Source organism: Rhinolophus ferrumequinum, chromosome 16, assembly GCF_004115265.2.
Source record: "Rhinolophus ferrumequinum isolate MPI-CBG mRhiFer1 chromosome 16, mRhiFer1_v1.p, whole genome shotgun sequence".
Classification (NCBI taxonomy): domain Eukaryota; kingdom Metazoa; phylum Chordata; class Mammalia; order Chiroptera; family Rhinolophidae; genus Rhinolophus; species Rhinolophus ferrumequinum.
This window is the reverse complement of record NC_046299.1, coordinates 36,854,894-36,880,144: the sequence shown is the minus strand read 5'-3', so window position 1 is coordinate 36,880,144 and position 25,251 is coordinate 36,854,894. Positions and strand designations below refer to the sequence as shown.

Below are 25,251 nucleotides of genomic sequence, written 5' to 3'. Positions count from 1 at the left end.
ATGCAGTTTACCTGCCTTACCTCATATGACAGACCATGCTATTCTAGGCAGGATATCTAGCTGATTTATGCATCATGCAATTTAGATAAAGGCATCTTTGGGTAAATGTGAACTATAGATGGCACAGCATTGCCTTTGTGGGAAGGAAAAGGTGTGTCCTCCTCTGCATAGACACAGCCCAAGCCAGAACACAAGGGCTCATCTCCTGAGCTCACTGGACTTCAGCCCCAACTGTCTCCTCCCCAGGTACCTTCACCCATGACCTTGGTTAAAGGTGGGAAATGGGAGCTCAGGAAGTTAAATGTCTCAAAGCAGTATTCAAACCCAAGTCCCTTTAACTTTTAAAGCTCCTCTCTTTCCCATTCTCACGAAAGCTAGTCATCCCTATATAATAATATAGCACTTCTTAAATGCTTTAATACAAACAATGTATGCCAGACAGCCTACAAAACAATACCTTATATGCACATTCTATTTAATCTTAAAATACTAATTCTGTCAGCATGTTACTTATGAGGAAATTGAAGTTTAGAAATGAAGCGACTTGATGAAGGTCAACTGGCTGGTAAATTTCAGAATGGAGTTTCCAATTCTCATGGTCAGCTCCAAAACACAAGTGCTTAAAAATGGCATTGTGTGGGAGCCCTGGGAAATGCATGAGCCGGAGCTATGATTGGGGGTCTCGTGCAACAGTGAAGGGACCTAGGCTTAACTTCAGGTGTATACTCCTAGGCCTACTCCAGGTCTTTTGGTTCAGAGTCGTTCCAGGAATCTCCATTTTAACAATCACTCTATAACCCTTAGGCAAATAAAAACTTAGAACACATAACTTGTCATAGGATATCCTTGCCTGAAATTCAATAGTGACTTTCTGATAAAAACAAAACCAAAACAAAACAAAAAAACAAACAAACAAAGAAAACAACTAAATTTTAAAGCACGGCATTACAAAGTTTTGCTTTATCTGGAACTTTTTTAGATATGTTTGTTCTCGCAATGTCTACCTGTAACCTAATCATACCAAGATTTTTGTTAAAAATGCCAATAGTAATACCTAAAATTTCTGAAATAAATGTTATATTCCATTTACTGTTACAAGTATTTGCAAAGTATATCAAATATAAGTATCTGAATAAGCTCATGGTGTAGATGTGATTATTGTGTTAATATCCAGATTAAAAATCAGAGTCTCAGAGAGGTTAAGGAATCAGTTCAAGGTCATGCAACCATTAGATCTCAGGCACTTGCATGCCGGCCCCAACACTCTTGCATATGATGCTGATATGTCTCCCAAATTATAGACATAGTCACAGAAGCGTGAATAAGCATAATGTGCTTAGAGAATAGCAAGCTCTTTAGTAACATAATCAAACAGCTTTGTCAATTTTCTGTGATTTTTTTGCTCAGTATAAATGAGAAGCTTGACTGAGACTTAAATAAGTCAGGTTATTTGCCAGGTTACTAGCTAGCTAGAAGAGGCAGAGTCAGAAACCAATTCCAAGTTCAATTCCTCAGTCTTAACAGCTTCTGGGCTATCTTATGTATGTTCTTAACACAGCATGGCGCCACTCATCCACTTTGCTGGAATCCCCCTTGTGAATAAATCCCATAATTCCATTTGTATCCCAATCCTAAAGTTAATCCTAAAACACAGTTAAACTATGAGGATGTATTTATCTGAAGTAGATATATTTTATTTCTTTCTTTTCTCTCTTTTTTTTTTTTTGAATTCTTCTAGTAGTGATAGGTCCTTAATCCTAATACCGATTCTTGTTTCCATTTATATCTCTCTCATTCATTCTTAAATTTCAGACTTTCTTGTTCTCTAATTTGAGAGCTCTGTCTGGTCTTTTTATCCTGGATTGTTGTTTCTAGTCCTTTAAAATCTACCTCCTACATTCTCTATCCAGCACTTTCAAATATTGTTAAGAAAAATAGAGGTCTATTCTTTACTTTGGAAGGAGTATTTTATAGCATTTAAAATAATTTATTTCAAGGGCACATTAGGCAGGTGCAGTATTGGAGTTTTAGATATGTACTTTGTCAACAGAATAATTCAATTCATTAAATATGTGCTTTATATGTGAGACTCTTAGCTAGAGGCAGTAAAGCATACAAAGATAAGTAAGCTCTGGACTCATAGAACTTAAATTATTAGGGGTACTAAGATATACTCAAAAATCTGTAAGGGTTCACTTGATAGTAATGAATGACTAAGCTCCCTTAGACCAATTTTTGCCATCCGAGAAGTTATGCAAATTACAATCAGAATAGAATAACACATATTTCTACAAATATATTCAAATTAGAAATTACCTAAAAGTCAAAACATATTTTATATAAATTATATTTATACAAATATAATGAAACATCATTAATAATTATATTTAAATCTGGATATATTGACAAAATAAATTTCACTGGTATATTTTAAAAGAAAAAAGGGTAAAATGTAATATTTACAATGGGATTTAATTTGGCTTTAAAATGTATGTGTGAGAGAGAAGGAAAGAGAGAGAGAGAGCCACACAGAGAGACAGATATTTAGAGAAGTCTAGAGAATTATACACCATATTTTTAACAGAAATTATCTCAGTGTAGTAGGTTTTTCAGTGATCTTTTTGCTTATTATGTTTTAAAATCGGTTCCCTAAAATTCACCTATATTCATCCTGTAATTATGTAATTTTTGTTTCTTATTAAATATATTTTTCTCAAAATATAAATATGGTGATATAAAATAAAAAGTCAGCTTTTGTCATCCATAGCATTCAATTGATAATGATTTAGTTCATCAGAGGCGGTAAGGCAGAGATAAGACTTTTTGTGTTCTAGCTATCTTTCTAATGTGTCATAAAAGTTATAATTGAACATCACCAGAAATGAGATTGACTTTGTCATTAATAAAAACTACATTTAATAATTTGTATTGTTACTGGAACAATCTTCAGAATACCAGCTGATTTACTTAACCAACAATATCAGCGTGTGGGTTGTTCCACATATGTGATGTTACGATGAAGTGAAAAAGTCTTCCCAAATACAATGTACACAACTTTGTTTCATCATTTATTGTTAAAGTCATCTTCACTGAAACATCAGTTTTTAAAATTTGAAGACATCAATTCCCACAGCTGTACAATGTGTCTGTCTCTTAGAAGTCCTCACCACTGTCCCCCCCAATCTTCTGTGCTCTGAAGGTAGCCAATTGTTCAGTTTCTTTGAGTCAGATATAAAATAAGAGCAACCACATTCTGCCGAAGTGCTCTAGTGCTTCACCTGTGATTTATCTGCGATTAACTGACATACATTTTACTACTTGACATTTATGACACATTTGGCTGACCTCAGGTTATTTCCACATTCTGCAGAATTTTCTCCTTTCCCCTCAAAAACTGAACTTGCAAGATAGGTGATTTTTGTATTAAGTGAGATGTTACTTTCTGTGAATATATGTGTGTAAATATGGTGACACTCTAGAGACATTCTGTGCTATATATATATATATTTTTTTTTTCTTGAAGGGGTGAGTGTATCATAATGATACATATTCCACCTTGTCCATGAAAAAAACAACAACAAAAAATATGTACCATAGGCATTTTGTCTGTGTATTCTTCATGTTGTCATTTCTAACCAACCTCAGGGTATTTGCTCTGTCACAAGTACTATAATATATTCTGAAATTGCTTTCTTTCTTTTTTTTTTTTTTTTTTTTTTTAGATTCTTTCTTCTCAGAGGCTCAGAGGAATGTGTGGGCAAAATTTGATATGGACTTGAATAAATTCTGGGTATGGTTGATTCTTTAAGAAATGGATACCTGGTTTAGACATCAGAATACCTTTTTTGAACAGTTTACATGTCCATTTTCAGAACTTTGTTGTGAAGGGCTCATATATCACCATATTTTTAAAAATACTCTAACTTTTCTTTTAGCATGTTTCTCCATAACACCCTTATATGAGTCATATGTGCTTATAAAACCCCCAAAAGTCTATTTTTAGTTCTTATAAAACGTATGAAGTTTCCTTACGCCCAAAAGATGTGGGGGTATGGAAAGCTTGATATAACAGTAAATTTGGGGGATGGAGAGAGAGAGAGAGAGAGAGAGAGAGAGAGAGAGAGAGAGAGAGAGAGAGAGAGAGAGAGAGAGAATAATGCAAGGAGCTTAAGAAATTATTTTGATTGTCAATAATATTGTCATTGAATGTAAGCTGATAAACTTCTTAATCCCGATGATATAAAAACGTAAAAACAACCCCACAAGAGAGAACAGAGAATCACCAGACAGGATGACAGGACACGGTACCAATAAAGCAGCCAACACCAATGATCATGGGACATCAATTCGTCTTTTGGGCTGTAGCACCTACAGCTAATTGGTGCAAAGAGCTCACCAGTCACTGTGGTTTAGCACACTCAGCTCTACCCTGTATGTGCTGTGAGAAGCAGGGCAGCTAATTGCTGTGGCTTCAGTGCCAGTGAATCCACATGCTGCGCTAATAGTGACAGATAGAGGGCAGACGGATTCCTGCTAGCAGCTTAGACTTAGTTGCTTGTGATAACTAAGGCAGTTGACATACATCTCAGCACGGGGAGAAAGATGCATGCCTTCTGGGTTAATATGTTGTGGTGATTTTTCTTTTCCTCTATAACATTTTCTTGATGATGCAAAACTGGATAATAATGCCTCACAGAATCAAGAAGTGTAACGTGTGAACGAATCGTCTTGGACCTAGATTATGAGCACTGGTTGTTTTGAAAGGGATGTGCAGGAGGCAGCCTTGGCAAGAAAACTTGCTGCACAATCTTACATGGGCTAATGATGAAACTTTAAATCGGCAAGTAAGTTCTTTCCCCCCCTTCCTTTTCTTAATCTTTCCAATTTTTGGCAGCAGTGAAGTACAGAGAAAGTTAAGACTTTGTTTCAGTACAATGGGTCTCTCATGATATCACTTTCTGTCATGCTTGTTCAAAGATTAGAGTAGTAACAATGTACAAGTAATTATCTTCTGGATGAATGAACCCAACTCCTTATCCTCTCAGTTTTCCTGATTACTATGTGGTATTGTAATTTTGTTGACACATGAATATAATATTTAGAAATACATGCACTTATGAATTATAACAATGGGTGATTTGTCAATTTAAAAAAATGTTAATTTTCAACCACTTTCTTTGCTATTGTCTCTCTGACAAAAGATAGAAAAAATGGCATGAATATTAGCATGCTATGTTTGGGTTTTGTGTGTGCAAATATGCGTATGCAATGTTTTGTTTTGTGTGTGGTAGTTGCTGGAGGTTATAGTTAGTGGGTAAGTTAAGGTGGTTAACTCTGCCTGGCAACTGACTGCATTGCATTTCGTATTTTGTTATAATATAGAGGATCCTGATGTTTTCACTACAGATGTTTTAGTGTATTAGAATACTTGCTCCTTTACAAAAGTACCCCAGTATATTAAGAATTCAAATTAGGGTGGACTTTTTATCCTTACAATACAAAATTAATACTACATAATACTAAGAGCTTTCCCACTTTCTGGTGTGACCTTTACTTTAAACATATACTTTGGTAGCTATAGGGAAAGAGGACCCTGAGTTCCAGGCCTGGTCTGCTAGTACTCTAATGTGTATCTCTCATCTGCACAGATGGTCATCGATTTGGTGGAGTTGTAGCATGTACGCAAACAGCCATTGTTAACGAGAGTATAATATGACCGCCTCATGTAAGGTTAACTCCGAGTCCGTACTCATTTCCTTTCACAAATAGAGCTAATTGTCAAATGTAGTAACCAAATACTTAAGGGTTAGAGTTATTATGTTGCTTCACCTCAGAGAAGCAAATAATTGTAAAAGAGCTATAATTTAAGCAGAGAATGCTTCCTATAGTTTTCACAGTATGTTTGACATTTTTTGTATATGTTCATGTGAACATAGTTTTTACTACAACTTGGCTCTTCTATAAGTTTCTTTACTTTTTTTGTTGTTGCTGTCGTGGTTAAGTGTGAGTCACTGCATTTATCTGTACATGTGAGTCTTCAAATTTCAGCAACTTGATCTCCTTGACTGTGGACTCGTTCCCCTATGAAATAAAAGGGCAATTTAATGTACACCCAGTTACACTGAGGTGGGACAGCCTCACCTCTCAGCTGTTGCAAAGATGGACTGAGCAGGGGATGTGAATCTTCTCACTTTACCTCAAAAATGACCCCTAAACATTAACCATTAATGGACCTGAATAGATCAGAGTATCTGCTATCTTGCTGTTAGCTACTTGTTTGGAATATTATGGGATAAAATCTTGAGTATTTTTTTTAAAGAGGTTTAAATTAACCTTTTCATTTTCTAAGAGATTTTTTTAAAAATGATATATCCATTAATGATATTATTAGATGAGCTTAGTAAGTATCTGAACTATATTAAAAAAAATAGTCTAAAAATGCTAATAATTCTAAGAAGGAAAAAACTCAGAGTTCAAGTTAAATGTCCATTACAAACTTTCTTAGTCTTCCCACATTTAAATTTTGCATAGTATGCATTTTGTCTTTTTATCGTCCAACTTGAAAGGCAGGCAGGGAGACATAAACTGAAGCCGTTTGCAAAAATGCCCCAGTATTGTGCTACACATGCTAAGTTTTAAGTTAAATGTGAAAGGTGATTTCTATTTTCTTGTCAAAGAAAATAACTATTTGTCTTTGATCACAAAATGTGCGTCAAGCAACGGTATGTTGAACAATTAATCATGCCTTTCTGTAATCACTTGATCATGAGGGCTTTTTCCTCCTGCATAAATAATGAGCCTTTCCAATAACAGTAAAAGTAAAACCAAATAATCATCATCATCATCATCATCATCCTCATCATCTTCTTCTCAATGTGAATGCTGTTTAAGGGGGGATGGACATGCTCCCCCCTTACTGTTAATGTGCAGGTATAGTTTTAGACAATAAGAACTCGTGTTTCTATTTATATGGTGTAAAGTAATACCAAACTTCTCTCATAAACTAGCTGTTATCTCAACTTTTTCCTAGCACAGAAACCCCCTGTATTTATATTTTATTGTAGCATTAAAATGGGCAGCATATATGGTTTTTAGTTGTACTGAGGATTCTAACCTATGAATAAATTCAAGTTTGCAGAAATAATCATCTCGATAAAGAAATTGCTTCTAACTCAAGTTTTATTGTCTAAAAGTTTACTTTTGCTTGGGACTCTATGTTAAGAGTATGTTTGGTAACATCACTTTTTTTTTTTTTTCCCCACTGTTTTTTGTTGTTTGTTTTGGGGTTTTTTTAAAGACATCTCTTACTATCGACAGCGCTGGTGTCCTTGAACTAGTTTGTTATTCTGGATCTCTCACATGCACACATGTGGAAGGCTATATGCAATTATAATATTTAAAAAATAGTTTTACTAAACAGGGGTGACTTTTTAAAATGTTTTTTGTTACTCCCAACTAAAACTTTGTTTGGGTATAGATATGTCTTCTTTTGTAATGGGATTTTTGTTATTAATACATAATATAGCAGACTGTAGTTTCAAAATTAATGATGACATATGGGGCTTAATATATTAGTTTTATGCTCAAATATCACTGGGTTCAAGAAGGAACTATGGGAATTAATTAGTGTTCATAGTAAATTTCCAGTGAAAAAAAGAGCTACTGTGAGTAATTTATGGCAAGATTATGTTCTCTTGGTAGAGTCTCTACAAATTTCAAAGGTTCAAGCACTCAGAAACTGAATTTATTTGTAACTTCCTTTTAAATTGAATACTGGAGCCATTTTGATTAAAAAAGTGACAGAACCAGAGGATATATACAAAAATGCCAAATACAACCATTACTTCCTTGCACATATGAATGATGAGGGGTGAGGAGGTAATTTAGAATGTGAGTAGGAATAGTGTGGCTTGGAAGCAAAATCACCACTGTAATGTATGAACTAAAGTGCCTGATTTACAGGACTGTGAAGATGGGTGTGACTTGGTATCAGCCTGTAAATACGTCACACGCTAATGAGCAAGACACACACACACACACACACACACACACACACACACACACACTTTATTCATTGAAGAAAGGAGCATAGAAACTTCAGATTCTGGTACAAAGACAACAATTATTTTCCTTGGAAACTTTGGCACATTCCCTAAACATTTTTGTCTCAGTGTCCACATCTATAAAACTCAGCCTATCAGAGTTTTTATAAGGATATGCCAAGAAAAAGAATAAAAAGCCTGTGAATTGTTGAATAAGCTAAAGTACAATTAATCAATATAATTTTCTAGCAATTACTTATCAAGATGCTCGTGTGTGTGTGTGTGTGTGTGTGTGTCTTTGTGTGTGTGCAAATTATAACAGCAACAAGACAATTTCCCATCTAAAGAGTAAAAGTTTATACCTGAGCACTGTGATGGACAAATTTCCTTTTATCTCACAAGATGTTTAAAGGTTGCACTCAACCTTAAATATCAAATCATGGCTATTGAAGGTATAAATGTAAGAGGCAAAAGCAGTCATTACTTCAAGAAACTAAAGAATATCAAGCATTTCTTTCCATTGTCCTGGTAAATGGGGAAAAAATATCAAAGCTTGTTTATTGTGCCCCTTGATGGATAAGAAATTGACAGGAGGTGTAACTGTTTTATGGCTTTTAGAGTGCAAGCATTCTCAGGCAATGGCAGATGTGTAGTTCCTATTACTTTGAAAAGTCATTCATTCTAGTGTCTAGTGAAAGGGCGGATTTCAGGCAGAATTAAACACTGTTTCCTGAGTGGAGGAAGACAGCGGTGTGTGCGATGAAGTGCATCATTCAAATGGGAGCTAAGCTAATGAATGCTCTCCCTGTTGTTTTCATGGAGGTGTCAGAATGAGCCTTTTCTGATTCTGCATCACTGAATCTTTATGGAAATGCAAATTGTTTGTCCAAGGACAGTGACTTTTCTTTTTGCTTTATCATTTAAGGGACTGATTTCTTCAACTTTGCAGGACACCACTGGAATCCAGAGAAGGTTCATTAAAACTGGATGAACAGTTGTTATTGCTTTAGAACCTTAAGACACTGTCTGAGAGACTGAGGCACAAAGAAGTCAGAGAGAGATACTCACAGAGATATACAGTCAAAGAGAGACTCAGAGAATGCCATATGAGAAACAGAGAGGCTCATAGAAAGAAATATAAAAAATTTAAGGACACACACAGAGTAAAATATAAGCAAAAAAAAAAAAAATTAGGGCATAAAGAGTCGGAGATACACAGTGAAAAAAGAAGACAGAGAGAGGTGGAGAGAGAGACAGACAGAAAAGGAGCCCTGAAGAAAAAAAGTTAAATGAACAGAGAGGTGGACAGAAAAAAAGCTAGCAAAAAGATAAATGCTGTTGTTTGTTTATTTGCTTGTTTGTTTGTTTGTTTTTAAAGGGGAAAAAGATAGGGAACAGGGAATAAAGACAACAGACTGAAGACAGAGACAAAAAGAGTGATTAAGACAGATGACAAATCAGACATAGAAAGAGAGAAACAGGTTGAAAGAGAAGATAGCTTGTGTGATCCAGAGATGGAGCGATGGAAAAATGAGAGAGAGAGAGAGAGAGAGACAGAGAGAGAGAGAGAGGAAAGATGGGAGGAGAACAGACGGCATTTAGCTTTAATTCTGCTCCAGTTCTTAACTAGTGAAGAACTTGTTATCTAACCTCTCAGTCCTAGTTTCTGTCTGTAAAGGGTTAATTAACAAAGGATTGATTCACATGTATGAAACACCTTAGCATAGGACCTGGAACCAAGAACTGTCTCAGTAAATGGAGACTGCTATCTGTCATCATCATCATCATCACTTAGGTGGAATTCCTCAGTAGAGGTTTTGGAGTCAGAGCTTAAGTCAAATTCTCGCTCGCCTCACCCCTTATTCTACTTTGAATATAATAAATAATTTAACATTGATAAACTATCGTTGCTTCAGATATTATTATGAAAACTCAGATATCATTTTCTACCTAACAGTCATGTTCTATGAATTAAATATGAAAGAGTATATTTCATTTGGGGCTTTGAACAGCGTATTTTAGTAGTTCCACTACTTGCTCAGTGTCCAGGATTTATGGAGTACTCAATAAATATTTAATCAGTGAATGCATATTTGTTTTGAATATTAGTTCCCGTAGAGTAAGGAAAAACTGAAATGATGTTTAGGTGTTCTATTATGAAACACTGCAGTAGAATAGTTTCCTCTTGTCTGCTTTCCAGAGGATGGTAGTATTGATTGGCAGAATGGCTAGAGAGGTGGTCTTCCCGCTATCCATCCTACTTTCTTAAGAACAATTAAAATAAGAGCTGTGACAAAGAACATTTTTTGTCTTGTCTTGGTGGTGACTTTTGGTCATTTTAATATATTTATTTAGTTAATACAGGGACTATTTGTGGAAGAGAGAGTTGGTTGGGATTTGGAAAGAGTGAATGTTTGGAATAAGAGTGAAGATGGACTAAGGACAAAGAGAAGTAGACTATTAAGTTAGAAAAAGGCATAAAACTGAGAAGTGAGAAAGAGGATTTTGCAAAAGTGAGATAAACATGTGCTTGCTTTTCTGAATTGCAAGCAGAGATGGCATAAAGCAGCATAAAAAAGAATGTGTATGGTGTATAAGTGAAAATTGCATTATGAAAGCAGTAAAGTTACTCCTATCTATAAGGTAGATTATGAGAAAATAAAACAGTTTGCCAAAATATAATTGAAGTGTTCAAAATTTCCATATCAATTTTATGTGTTTTTTTTTTATTTGAACTTTTTCTTATTTCTTGAATTTTGGAATACTGAGCTCTCTTCATTAAATATGTTCCTTATATATGGCTATATTTAGACGAAAGCAGTCTAAAAATGTATGCAAGAGTTTAATTTGAATACTTTTTCTCTGCTTCCTTTGACATGTTGCTAAATTTGTTTGGTAAATTAATGAAAAAAGAATAAATATTGAACATCTACTGTTTGCCAGGAACTATTCACTGTACTTCTAAAACTGTCATCCACTTAACTTCTGCAAGGTAGGTGATGCAGAACAGACTCCCCCTCCCTAGTTAATTTTATTTTTGAATATCTCTGCATGAGTCTCTTCATCTAATAGGTGTTGACAGTCTGTTAAACAACCTTTCTATCTGATGTTATAAACATGATGTTATAAACATGCTCTGGTTTTGAACATTAGCTATTGCTACATTGGTGTGCTAATATATTTTACAGAAAATGACAGCAAATATTTTAGACACCTTTACAAGATTTATTGAGAAAGTTGCACTCAGATATACTGAGCTTTGGATAGCATACATTATATGAATTCTTAGTTTGTATTCATATATTAATGTTAAGAATAGAATGAAATTCAACAAGGCTTCAGATAATAAGCCTTCACATTATTGTAGTTGCAAATAATTTTTTCAAATGATGGTAACTTCACTGGAAGATATTGTGTGAATGAGAACATGCTAAAGCAAAAAAATGCCCAGTATTTATGGGGAATAATATATATTTAGTAAACAGTTGTCATTTGATGTAGATTACTTTCTCTCCTCACTTTTTCATACACTCACAGGCAGACGCACACGTACATGCACACACACACACACACACACACACACATGCAACCCTATTAGAGATCATTTTTATTAATCAAAGCAGTAGATGGGATGGTTAAAAAAATAAAATTGTGCATATCATTGAATATATACTAGTTCCTGCTTCTCTAGTTAAGTCCCTATATGCAACATTGTTCAACTCTTTTTTGGAGGTTATTTGTTTTTTTATTCATATCTGTATTTCTAAATAATATGCTGATGATGCTATCACAATTTATTAATTTAAAATGTTATTTAAATTTATTAATTTAAAGTATTATTTCCAATTAAAGTACTTAAACCCTTGGCTGCTTTTATCGTCACCACATTTTTTTTTATCCTATCCAAAATTCCAAATACAGCAATATATCATAAATCCTAGTAAGTTTAATATGCTGATACTATATCAACAGTAGGGTGTGATTTTTATTTTCCATTATTTCTTTTTCCATCAATACATGGATTTTTGGTGCTTACTTTACCAAATATCTTTCTTTAATTTTTCAGCAAGACGTTTCACAGATCATGCTAGTACTTGAATTGTCCCAAGTCCTCGGAAACATTGGTCTCTCAGTTCCATTGTTTTCCCAAGATGGCAACCCTCCTTTCAGTAACATTGGAACACAGACCTATACTGCCTCATTGGCTCATATATATATATATATATATATATATATATATATATATATATATATGGCTCATATTTATATATATAAAAAGATTTATTATAGAGAATTATTTATACAGAATTTATTATACAGAATTAGCTCATGCAGTGATGGAGGCTGAGATTCCCAAGATCTACAGGTGGCAAGCTATAGACCCAGGACATGTGATGGTGGAAGTTTCATTTCCAGTCTGAGTCCAAAGGCAGGAATACAGTGTAACCACATCAGCAGAGAAAGCCCTTACACATTTTTTTTTTTGTACTATCCAGGCCTTTATTGAATTGGATGAGGGTCTTTCAAATTTGGGAAATCAATCTATTAATATTTTACTGGTCTACAAATTCAAATGTTAATCTCTTCTAGAAACAGCCTCAAAGATATGCTCAGAATAACTTTTGACCAAATATCTGGGCACCCCATGGTCCAGTCAGGTTGACACAGAAAATTAACCATCACAACTATCTTGGTAGGGAAATGGTTTGGTGATGGAAAATCATCTTCCTACTTGAACTTACTACAGACATGGGAAATTCTTTTTTATGAACATATAGGTATCTATGTCACTAATGACAAAGTACTAAAACACTCTTTGGCAGTCCTCTGTTTATGTGCAGGGCTTGTCACGGGAGTGCTTCACTGTGATGTGTTCAGGCAAAGAGGTAGCCTTATGTTTGATGACCCAAAGTCTGGGGGCTCTGTGACAGTGTCTTCAGAAAACACTCTAGTATCTAAGCTATCAGGCAGAAGAAGGTTTAAGGGAAGATTTTTCAGCACTTGGGGAGGGATCATGATAATTAAACCAATACTCTCGTTTAAGGTATCTCAACTAACGTCACTACCTTCCCCTGCTTCTCATGCTATGTAATTCCATTTGCTAAGCTTCTCATATGACGTGCAGTTGATAGGCTGTTTTACATTTTTACTGTCTCCCGATTTTGTCATTTGCTATGTAATTTTCTGTAATTAGCTAAATAAGTTACTCGTCTTCCAGTTTCAAACTTCAACAAATTTGGTGAAATCACACATTTTCTTTTGCTGTTTCTTTGTTCTTGTGGTTTAATATTTCCTTTAATTCAAATACTGATCTGAGTGTGTGGAGGATAACTGCTAAGTACTTTTGATCAATCTACATCTTAACATCACAAATTTGCATTTCAAAATTAAGTTAAGAAAAAGTGATTTTTTTGGAGTGGCAGATTTTTAAAGAGTTGCATTTATACATGGACTAGAAACTAAGATGTCCGTTGACTATCTTCTAGATGACAAGATATCAGAAATATATCAATTGCTCTCCACAAGGTGGTGATTATAATCATTGTTCCTTCGGAAAAATTAGGTTTCTCACTTATTAGGTGTATGCTAGTTCCTTGTCTGTGAATTATGTTTGCAGCTATTAAGTCACCTCAAGCCTTTAGCTTGTGTTTAAAGCACACACACATACCATCACCACCAGCAGCGGCCAGGCTTACTATCACACTTATTTCTGCTGCAGTGCAATTTAATGTTCAACATGGATGTTGAAGACATCACAGGAGGAAGGAATAAGCTGTTACATAGCTCATCAGGAAATTCTCCCTCCTGCAGCTTTTCAGCAATTTGCAGGGTAGGAATTTAACAAGGAACAAAATAGAAACAAGATTTTTGGATAAAGTATAGCATTCACACAAAGAATATGTCTTAGTGCATTTCATTTTGCTTTGTTTTTTTTGATCGTATCAAAGAGATTCTTATAAATGTTATAAAATATCTTGGTTGTCAAATCTATTTTAAGTCATGAATTTTTTGAAGCCATCCACTATGTTAGAAGTGCTTATTTATCCATGTAGGATACATCAGTTACGATTCCTAAGACATCCAATGTTGCCTCCTATCCTTTTAAGTTAGTATTTTTCTTATACGGAAAGTGATATTCTTGCTTGGGAGTCTCATATAGGAATGACCAGGTTTCCAGGGATCCTTGATTCTATAAAGAATTAGATTCATAAGTTTGAACAGAGCTTCAAATTAAATGACCCAGTAAGTGAATTATTAAAGCAGTTTCACTGTTTCCATTGCAATCTGGTCTCCCACTCCACCACTTACGTGATATGCCTAATACCGATATTACCACCAACCTCCTCCCTGCTAAATTCAATGGAAGATTTCAGTCCTTGTCTTATTTTCATCCATTTGCATTATTCAATATTGCTGACTACTCCTTGATCATTGAACCTCTCTCTTCTCTTAATTTTCATGGTAAAAATTATCTTTTGTCTTATTGTTTAAAAAAACAAACAAACTTATTTTTCAAGACACATTTCAGGTTCATTTTTAGGCAGATCTTCCTCTATGTTTTACATGATAATATACTCAGTTATACTTCCTTGTTTTTCTTCTCTTCCCTTATTTCATATTACTTCTGATTTATTTCACCCACTGTTAAATTAACTAAGTTCTGTCTGCAGATGGCAGTTAAAATTGTATCTCTAACATCAACAAACTTCATTGCAAAACTCAGACCTGCAAAACCAACTGTCTTGGAACTTCCATTTTCCAAGGGTATTTCAAATTAATTTTGTGCAACTGAGTTCATGATCTCTTTATCCCTGCTTCCCAACCTCTCTTTCTTTCCTGTATTCTTATTTCAGTGACTAATGATATCAGATTGCAAAAAGCTCAAAACCTGTATACAACTTTCTATTTCTCTCTCACCCTTTCTGCTCATATCTCATCAAATGCCACAGTTTTTGTCAGTTCTGCCACCTTAATAGCTTGAGACTCAGACAATCTCCCTATCCTTTTCTTCAGTTCTTCATCATTTCTTACATAACACTCAACTCACCTGTTTTCCCTTTCTTCACTTCCTGTGCCTCTGTTTCCTTCTCCTGCCTCCATGTTTCCTAGACAATGCTGCCAATCTCGTCATGTCACTATCTTTCTAAAACATTCCATTGTTTTCTCATTTTATTTATTCATGTTCTCCCTTGGATCCTCTCTCTTTGCCTAATCAAGTTTATTCAAAAGAAAAAGAAAAAAAAAGTGGCAATGTATTTGTTCTTTGTAATTGAAAACCCAAGATGTAGATATGGATTGTTACAAGGATTTAAGGCTCCAGTATTACTCTGGGATACATCTCTTCATTTGCTTTCTTTGCTAGTTGAACCTTTTCTTAAAATCCATATGTTGGCTATAGGGAGCTTTCAACTCATACCATGCCAGCACCTAGTACAAGAACAAATAATAAAGTTCAAATTCTGATAATTCAACCAAAAATCTTTATGTTGGGTTGGCTTTGTTCTGATCATCTGAGTTGTTTCTTCTGCCCTATGAGGGGTGGAAATGAAAAATATAGATACAGGTTCATTCTAAGTTATATGCTATATTCTTGGTTCCTGGAGGAGTGTCAGTTTTAGGAAGTATAGACATAGTGTGGCTTGATTTGCAAAAGAGAATATTTTTATGTAACTGAAGTTGTAAACATTTTAACATCCTCTTACACTGAACCAAATTACTTAGTCTTTTGACAATAATGTTAACTATCACACAATGATGTGTGAATCCTTAGACATTTTCCCTAAAAGAGTCATGTGTAAAGATTCAAAAATGTACATTTCAAGTGAAGGACTGTACCATGCATCATATATACTTCTCTGTATAACAGTCACAGATAGAATACATTAAGGAGTATAATATAGTTTGTCATCTTTGATCATTCAGATTCTTGGGGAATGTATTTTTTTCTCCTTCCATTCTATGTGGATTATTTTCAAAACCTTTTAAACTTAGGTGTATAATTTATAAACTGTGTTTAACAAGTATCTGTCATCAATTCTTTAGAAACTTTTTCTCATTTTTTAAAATGCACAGTTTAATTAAACAATAAACATCAAGTGATTCACTTGTAAAAGGAGATTAAGTATTACTTTTTACATCATATTTGACATTCTATCTGAAGGTAAGATCGATCTTGAAATGTAGATAGTTTAAGGACACCAGTTTTTGATGTTACTCTTCTAGGCTAGACAAGCAAATTTACAACAAATACTCCCATGATATTCCATAGAAATATAATACATATTTAACCTTGGAAGGAGTTAGCAAACATAATTGCAATGGGTACAAACTCTAAAAGCACAATTGTAGGGGTAAAATAATGTGAGGGCCTGCCATTTCATCTTTGATTTTATTTTACTGTTTTAAAATAATAAAAATTGCTACAACATAATGAGGGAAAGAAAACTCTAAAGTCACATAAAGAATAAGTGATAAGAAACTATGGTTTGTCATTTCATTATATTGACAAAGTTCACGAATCTAATTCATCATATACAAAAAGACATCCTCTTAATTAGAAATTCTGCCATTATACTTATATTTTTCATGACCTGTTTAGTAACAACAATTATTTATTAAAATAATAAATTAGATTTGTTTTTCAAGGCAGCTGTTTCTTAGGACTCATTTATACTTCATATCTTTGATTTCTATAAACAGAGTACTACCTACATTTGAAATCTGACTTGTGTGAATTCTCACAAATTATCATTGAGAATATTTCGTCTATGTTTCATCGGTCATTTGAAAGTCTTGCGTTAAGGAAAATATTTTTCTAGGCACTTACTTTAATTGGTGACATATAGTGAAGCAATCTCATAATCTCACCAAGTGCCTATTCTTGGTGATTATACATATCATGCATGATTCATTCAAAAGTTACATTAAAGAGTTTAACTGTGGATCTCTGGAATGATGTGATCCTCTTAAAATATCTCCTAACACTGATATACTGACGAGAGCATCAAAGTCATGTTCTTATCTAGTTGCCAGTTTTGCTTCATACATTTTAAACTCACAGAATAATGACTGATGGTGATGATGAAATTTTCACTTCCTGTAATCCCAGAAATCAGTCATTTTCTTTTATGTTAATGTACTGCAGAAGTGAAAGAGCATTTTATGTCATAAGTGTGGCCACTTAATACATTTGTTAAATGAATATGTGAATAAATGTATAATCCACAGTAAACACTTTGCTCTACATTTATGGGAACTCACAAACAAAATAAGATAAAATAAAATCTTTTACAATAATGCATTTTTTACATACACACATACATTTTAATATTTATTTTTCACTTCAATTAAAGTTCAATATACTATTTTTTGGTGTTCAGTATACTAATGTATGGACAATATTTACTGATATTAGTAATATATCCTTTTTTGGTTTTAGTGAATCAAAACTGTATATAAATAGAAATTTCAGAAGTTCTATATACATCATTGGAAAAGTTTAGGATGTTTACTATTTTTACATCTTTAGTAGAGATGTTATATAAATGTAAGCATCTAAGGTAACGTGGCCTTTACTGTATTTTAAAAAGGGTCCTCATTAAAAAGATGTTACATACATATATATATAATTAACTACATATATAAATTATATATAATTACATATAATACACATTAATTAAATTTATAATTACATAATTGAATAATATATAATTATATAATATTATGTAATATATATTATATAATTAATGTATATGTATTAAATAATTATATATATATCATATATATCAGAAGAGAAAAAATATATATGGTTAACATCACGATATATATATTTTTTCTGTGCCTTGCAAGAATTCTACTATATATATCTTAGAATTGATATGTATATATATATTTTTTTTTTCCTCTGTGACTTGCAAGGATTCTAATTGAATAGTATGATCTTAACCTACAAATACATTGACAATACATTTAAATGAGAAGAATAGTATCTGTTTTTCCTTATTTACTCCTTTACCTAAGGCAAGTTCACCGAAGGCCATATCAGACTTGACTGGTGAAAATTCTCACAGGAAAAAAATATATTTTCTGTGTAGACCATATTAATGATTATTTTGTATATAGGAGAAAAATAACTCTGAATAATATAAATTTCTATGCAAATTAAGGCATTTATATTTATTTGTCAATTATCATTTTAGAATTTTATTTGCATTTTTGATGAACTTTGATACTTATTTCTATTTTAAATTCTTATTATAAAGATAAAAATAATCCCAACTATTAGATGGAATTTTGTTTTTGAATTTTTGTCTTTGTAGTATCCCTTTTATATCTTTATTAAATTTATTGGGGTGACATTGGATAGTAAAATTATGTAGGTTTCAAGTGTACAATTCTATACTATATCTATATATTGCATTATGTGTTCACCACCCAGAGTCAGTTTTCTTTCATTCACCATATATTTGACCCACATTACCCTCGTCTACCACCCCAACCCTCTGGTAATCACTAAACTGTTGTCTATATCTATGGAATTTTGTTTGTTTGTCTTGTACCCTTGTTGTTTTCAGTTTTATATGGCACATCTGAGTGAAGTCATATGGTTCTCGACTATTTCTGTCTGGTTTATTTCACTTCATGTGATAATCTCAAGATCCATCCATGTTGTCACAAATGGCACTCTTCTATCTTTTCTTATGGCCAAGTCATATTCCATTGTATATATGTACCACATCTTCTTCATCCAATCATCTATTGAAGGGCACTTTGGTTGTTTCCATGTCTTGGCAACTGTGACTACAGATACAATGAACATAGGGATACATATATCTTTATGGATAAATGTTTTCAGATTTTAGGGTAGATACCCAGAAGAGGGATTGCTAAATCGTATGGTAATTCTATTCTTAATTTTTTGAGGAACCTCCATACTGTTTTTCATAGTTGCTGTACTAATTTACATTTCCACCCGCTGTGTGTGTGAGGGTTCCTTTTTTTCCACAACCTCTCCAACACTTGTTATTAAATATCTTGTTGTTAATAGCCATTTTAACAAGTGTGAGGTGATACCTCATTGTGGCTTTGATTTGCATTTCCCTAATAACTAATGAAGTTGGACATCTTTTTATATATTTGTGGGCTGTTTATATATCTTCTTGGGAGAAGCGTCTGTTTAGGTCCTTAGCCCATTTTTTGTTTCTTTGTTTTCTGGTTGTTGAGTTGTATGAGTTCTTATATATTTTGGATATTAGCCCCTTATCAGAGGTGTTGTTTGCAAATGTCTTCTCTTTTAGGATTTTTTTTTTGCATTTTGATTATTATATTATCATTTGTATGTGAATATATTAAAGAGAAAAATATAAACAAACCTTGACATAAATATGATCCTACATTGATTTGTTTACTCTGAATGGTGTACAGAGTAATACAATGTTTACAAGTAATAGTTTCAGTTACAATTCTTTTTATATATATTTTACCATTATACTATCATTTTCCTGTTTCTGCATATTAATGTAGTTAGATAGATACACACCAAATAGTTGGTTCTTTGTATTTTCAGAATTACTGACTTGACATGGTAAGTAATTGATTGCTTTGTAAAACAATGTAGATACAGAAGTGGTGTGAATAATCAGATATTAACAATGAGTGCATGATTCGGGTATCAGTCACATATAACTAAAATAATGCTGTGTGACAAATGACCTCAAAACCTCAGTGGCATGAAACAATATGCAGTCATTGCTCATGCATGACAGCTTTGTTGATTTGACTGGACTGACTCCCATCTGAGAGCTGACTGTCCTTTGGCCGATCTACACTGGCCTTGACTGAGAATACTGGCTTTTCTTCACATGTCTCATTCTCTAGGCCATCATGGCATGTTGCCTTATTAATGAAAAAGGAACAGAAGATGGGCAAGCTCAAATACTGGAGTGCTTTTCAAGCTTTTCATCCGTTGAAGTATGTTACATGGCTGAACTCAGAGTCAGAGTGGGAGGACACTGCAAAGTTACATGGCAAAAGGAGAGGACATGGAATGGTGAAGAATAAGTATAGGGGTCATTACACACACACACACACACACACACACACACACACACACACACACACACACACACACACACACACGGAAGCGGGGAATTCAAATGGTGATTCATTCCTGGAAGTCAGATGACTAGTATGTCTGAGAAATCTCTCTGGAATGGAAGGGCCACAATAACTGCCTAGGAATAGAGGTCAGGGTATTGTTCTCAAGGAGAGCTGGAAAGCCCTGTATGCTCACTAGATAGTACATTAGGAATTAGGGGCAGAGTGACATTCTAGTACCAGAGTAGGCCACGAGGAATGGCTGAAATAGATGGGGATTCCCAGAAACCACTCATACTGCTTTTGCCATGAGATGCAATTTCAGCCAGGAAAATTGGAGAAAACATAAGCACCTCATCAATTATGACTCTGCCATAGATTCTAGAACGGAAGGAGAAATTGATTTCAAAATTTGGGGAGATGAGGGAGCTAAGGCTGTTGCTTTTTGTTGGTGGTGGTTTAAATCTAGAATAATGAGGAATCACATTGGACCCTTTTCCTGACTCACAAAAGAAATTGGAAGTGGGGCCGCCTAATAGATGTTTAATTTACAGGTTAGCATGTAGGCTTCCTTCAGGGTTTTGTCCCCACTCAGTTTTCAGTTATTCCTAGGTCCCTAGTCATATAGGAAAATGTCTGATGTCTCCACTTGTGATTGAGATGGAGAAATACAAATGAAGGTGGAGATTTGAGCATAGGATGTCTTTCTAAGATTTACGTCCCTGAAGAGACAGATGGAGGCACTCCTCAGCCCTGATGCCAGGATTTAAGATTTATCCAGAGAATAATGTACTTTTTTTCCCTTACATTAATGTTAGTTTCCAGAGGGCTAGAATCGATGGACAGGAAAGATGAGCAGCCATTTACATTTATGTTTATACGCAAGCTGATTACACAGAGGAATTGTGAGATTCTGCCTTGAGGGTAAGAATGGTAGGGAACCAGTACTCACTTAGGGACATTTATTCAGACCATCAGGGGACCCAGTTACACTTATCACAGTGTGCATGGAGTAACCCTGTCAGCTGTTTCTTAAATAGTCTCTCAGGAAGTATAGACATTATGGTATCTGGGAGCTTTAATTAAGGGGCTAGGAAATGAAAGTAGGGAACGGGGAGATGCTTGGGGGAGAAAACAAAACACTTTTTATTCAAACATTACTTTTGAGATATGGAGCCAGATAGAAAAATAAGGAGGGAGAGATTGAGTCAGGTTCACATGGATCAGAAAAAATTAAATATTATTTTTCTGAGCACCAATGATTCTAGAAAAAACAGTTATTTTCCAAGGGGAATAAAGTGAGAAACACATTTTTATGCAACAGAACTAGCTTTATGCCGTCTTTGCTTCTTTTTGTTTTTTTTTTTTTCTCTCACTTTGCCTTCCTTTGACCTGGTGTTTAGGCCACATTTGGATAGTTGAAGATTTGGTCTGTTTTGAAATGCAGACATGTTTCTCTTTTTGGTCAGAGTTACTTCAAGTCTTAAAGAAGTATTGATGGTTTAACTGACAGATGGGAAGACATTCATGAGTTCAGCCTGGGGCCAAGGGGACCTGGGTGAAGTCAGAAGCAAAAAAATTAAAATAATATCTCATATAAAATAATTTAATCACTGATATTCAGCTTCTAATTAATCAGGGCCAAAATCTTATATATTCATATGGATCTAAGGAAACTAAAAGCTATAATATGCTCTAATATATGTTTATACATATTTATACACATAAATATCTACTGCTTTTTGCCTACTGTCCATTTTCTCCTTCTGGTGATAGCACACCAGTTTTTCTTTGGAGACACCCCTCTTCCCCCGTTAGTTCTAAATTCATGCGGTTTGATTTGTGATAGCCCACCTAACTGCCCCATGAGTGGACACAGGAACAGACAGTATGAATCTGAAGCATAGTGATTGGTCAACACAAGAAATGTGTCCTAATCAAGACTAAATAGAGCCAATATATATCATAGCAGGGAATTTTGCTGTAACTCTCAGGAGAATGTCACTCTATTTCTGCTATACTATGTGCACACATATACCTGCATATACCATGTTTTTAAAAATAATGAGTGTATTCTCTGTGCATAGTTATTTATTTTAAAATGTGCCAGAGCAGAGTTAAATTTGTTGGTTATACACAGTGCAACTAAGGTTAATACATACGTTAAACTTACTTGTTTCTTTGCATAACGCCAAGAAGAACATGAGTCTGAGTTTGTAAAGTAGGGACCAGTTTTACTACAGGTCTCCTGAGGCAGACTGTATCCTTAGGGATGACTCAGTGCAGTTCTAAAAAAGAAGCACTAAGAGTTATTATTGTGGAATCCAACATGGGAGACTTTAGGAAAATACTGGAATTGAGAGAATGGGATCTTTGTCCCTCAGAGAAAACTGGAGATATTTCTAGGGAACTGAGCAACTGAAGTATCTTCCTAGAGATAGGCCAGCATCAACTTATTAGACAATAGTGCTATCTCTGCTTGGTGTGGGAGTTAGACTAATTCTCCTTTGGACTACCTGAGCCTTCAGGAGATTGAGAGAAGCTCAGGAGGAAGGGAAAGACAAGTGAGGGATACTAGACCTCTGTGCAACTAATGTTGGTGAATTCTTCTGTAACTAATTGGAATTGAAGATCGAACATGATGTAGTACTTTTTTTATTTTACTTTGACATATATATATATATTAATTGAGCAATGCTTTTTGCTACCCGATGGAAAAATAATGGTGTCTGTTTAGTGCTTGCATAGGCACTATTAGCCTAATTATAAAGATATAGAACTGAGGCTCACAGAGTTTAAGAAAGTAAAACACACTGATGATAAACTTTGGAGTCAGGATTAGAACTCAGGATAATCTGACTATAAAGTCCATGCTTTTTCACAGTATCATGATATTAAACCTAAAATGCATATGGAATCCTCAGAATTTACCATTCCTCTGATTGTGTTATCATACTATTGAATGAATATAAATAGTTTTTTCCATAGCAGGTGACTAAATCATCTATCCTATATGTGATACTTCCAGTTGCTAGTCAATTCTGTTCTATAGATTTGTTCCAGAACCTCACTGATTAAAGATCACATTTTGTTTGTTTAAAGCCCCCTTTCTCTGAGACTTACAAGATTATTTGAATTATTTGCTAGTATGTTTTTCCTGTACTATGACAAATCTAAATCATTTGAAGTTGTACAACATGTCTTTGTAAGGTTTCTCTTGTCTCAATGTAAATGCATATCACCAGCTGTTGAGACAATTGGAGAAGGAATCTTGTGTTTGAAACATTTTTTCATAAGGGTAATATTCCTTCTAAGCACTATCTTCCTTCCAGAAGAAAGAATGTGTTTAGGGCAAGCAGATGGTAAAGATGTTTAGTGAACTACCATATTTAAATCGAGTGGTAAGTATAAAACTTTGGAGAACTGATATTTAATAGTTCAAATATTGAAAAATAATGAAGTTTATTTTGAATGAAAAACTAACTGATATTTTTGTTTAAAAATGTGTTTTTCTTGTATGTTCAATAATTCCTAGTATATTTATTCCTAGAATTATATATAATTCCTAGAAACATATGTCAGCATGATCACTCCTTAAGAAATACTTCATTTCAATGAATAACTTCATTAGTTGTAAAACATAGCCTCATTTTAATAACATTATATAGAAACATAAACTTACATTAAATATACATGTACTTTGATAATAAGTACATTATCACAAAAGCATTGAAGTATGAAAAGGACACATTAAAGAAATATGGCAATATTCTTCCTATAGTTAACTGGTATTTACATAGATGAGTTAATTTTTATGAGTGATGTGCATATAATGTACACTATGTTCGCCATTTCCCGTGTAGCCTAGATCCCAAATGTCTTATGTTGTAAAACTACTGATGACACTTATTTAAAAAAGAAGTTCAGTTAGAATTGAGACAGAAAATAGGATCTGAGGTGACTTTATTTTTTTTTACTGGTAATAAAATGACAATTTGACTATGTTTTTATTAAATTTATTGGAATGACATTGGGTTGTAAACTTATATAGGTTTCAAGTGTACAATTATGTAATACATCATCTATATATTGCTTTTTACCACCCAGAGTCAGTTCTCCTTTTATCACTATATATTTGACCCCCTTGACTCTCTTCTGCCATCACCCTTCCCCATTCCCCTATGGTAACCACTGAAACATTGCCTGTGTTGATCAGTTTTTGCTCCTTTGTCTTGTTCTTTTGTTGTGTTTTCAGTTTTATATCCCACATATGAATGAAATCATATGGTTCTCAACTTTCTCTCTTTGACTTATTTCACTTAGCATGATAATCTCAAGATCCTTCCATGTTGTCACAAATGGCACCATTTCATCTTTGCTTATGGCTGAGTAATATTCCATTGTATATATGTACCACATATCTTTATCCAGTCATCTATCAATATACAGATTTAATGAGGTGATTTCCATATTGCAGCTCTCATTATTCTTTACCACAGTTAATGCATGTCAAATTCTTTTTTCTATTTTCATATTTTGGGGACATTATGGCAATGATATTTTCTAAAATGCTTTCCATTTTGCTGCAGCATTTTACATTTCTTCTCTGGTTTTGACCTTTGTTGCTAATCAAATGTTTATATATTTCAGTGATTGATCAGGTACCAAATATCTCCAAAATAGTTGGTGCTCATTTGTTAAAAGATTATATATATTCCAGAATTTTCTTTATTTTCTTTTACAAGTGCCTTATCAACTAATGAATACAAAGGAGGTCATGTTTTTATCTAACATTATTGAGACATAATTGACATACAACATTGTGCAAGTTTAAGGTGCAAAATTTGTTGATTTGATACAATTATATATTGCAAAATGATTGCCACCGTAGAATTAGCTAATACCTCCATCCCATCACATAATTAACGTTTCTTTTTTTGTGGTGAAACATATAAGATCTATGCTCTTAACAACTTTCAAGTATACAATACATTCTTATTAAAAACGTTTGTTATTATATACATTGATTCCCCAGAATCTGTTCATCTTAGAAGTGGAATTTTGTACCCTTTGACCAATATCTATTTCCCACCTTCCCTCAACCCTCACCATG

General features: G+C 33.9%; 1 protein-coding gene across 1 annotated transcript in view; it reads left to right on the top strand.

Moving 5' to 3' along the window:
* Positions 1-4,611: 4,611 nt before the first annotated feature.
* The window catches only part of PCDH15 (protocadherin related 15), a 714,179-nt gene continuing 693,539 nt past the window's right edge, over positions 4,612-25,251 (top strand). The window contains exon 1 of the mRNA XM_033131356.1: positions 4,612-4,844. The gene's annotated coding sequence lies outside the window, so the exon portion shown is untranslated. The remainder of the gene's footprint in view (positions 4,845-25,251) is intronic.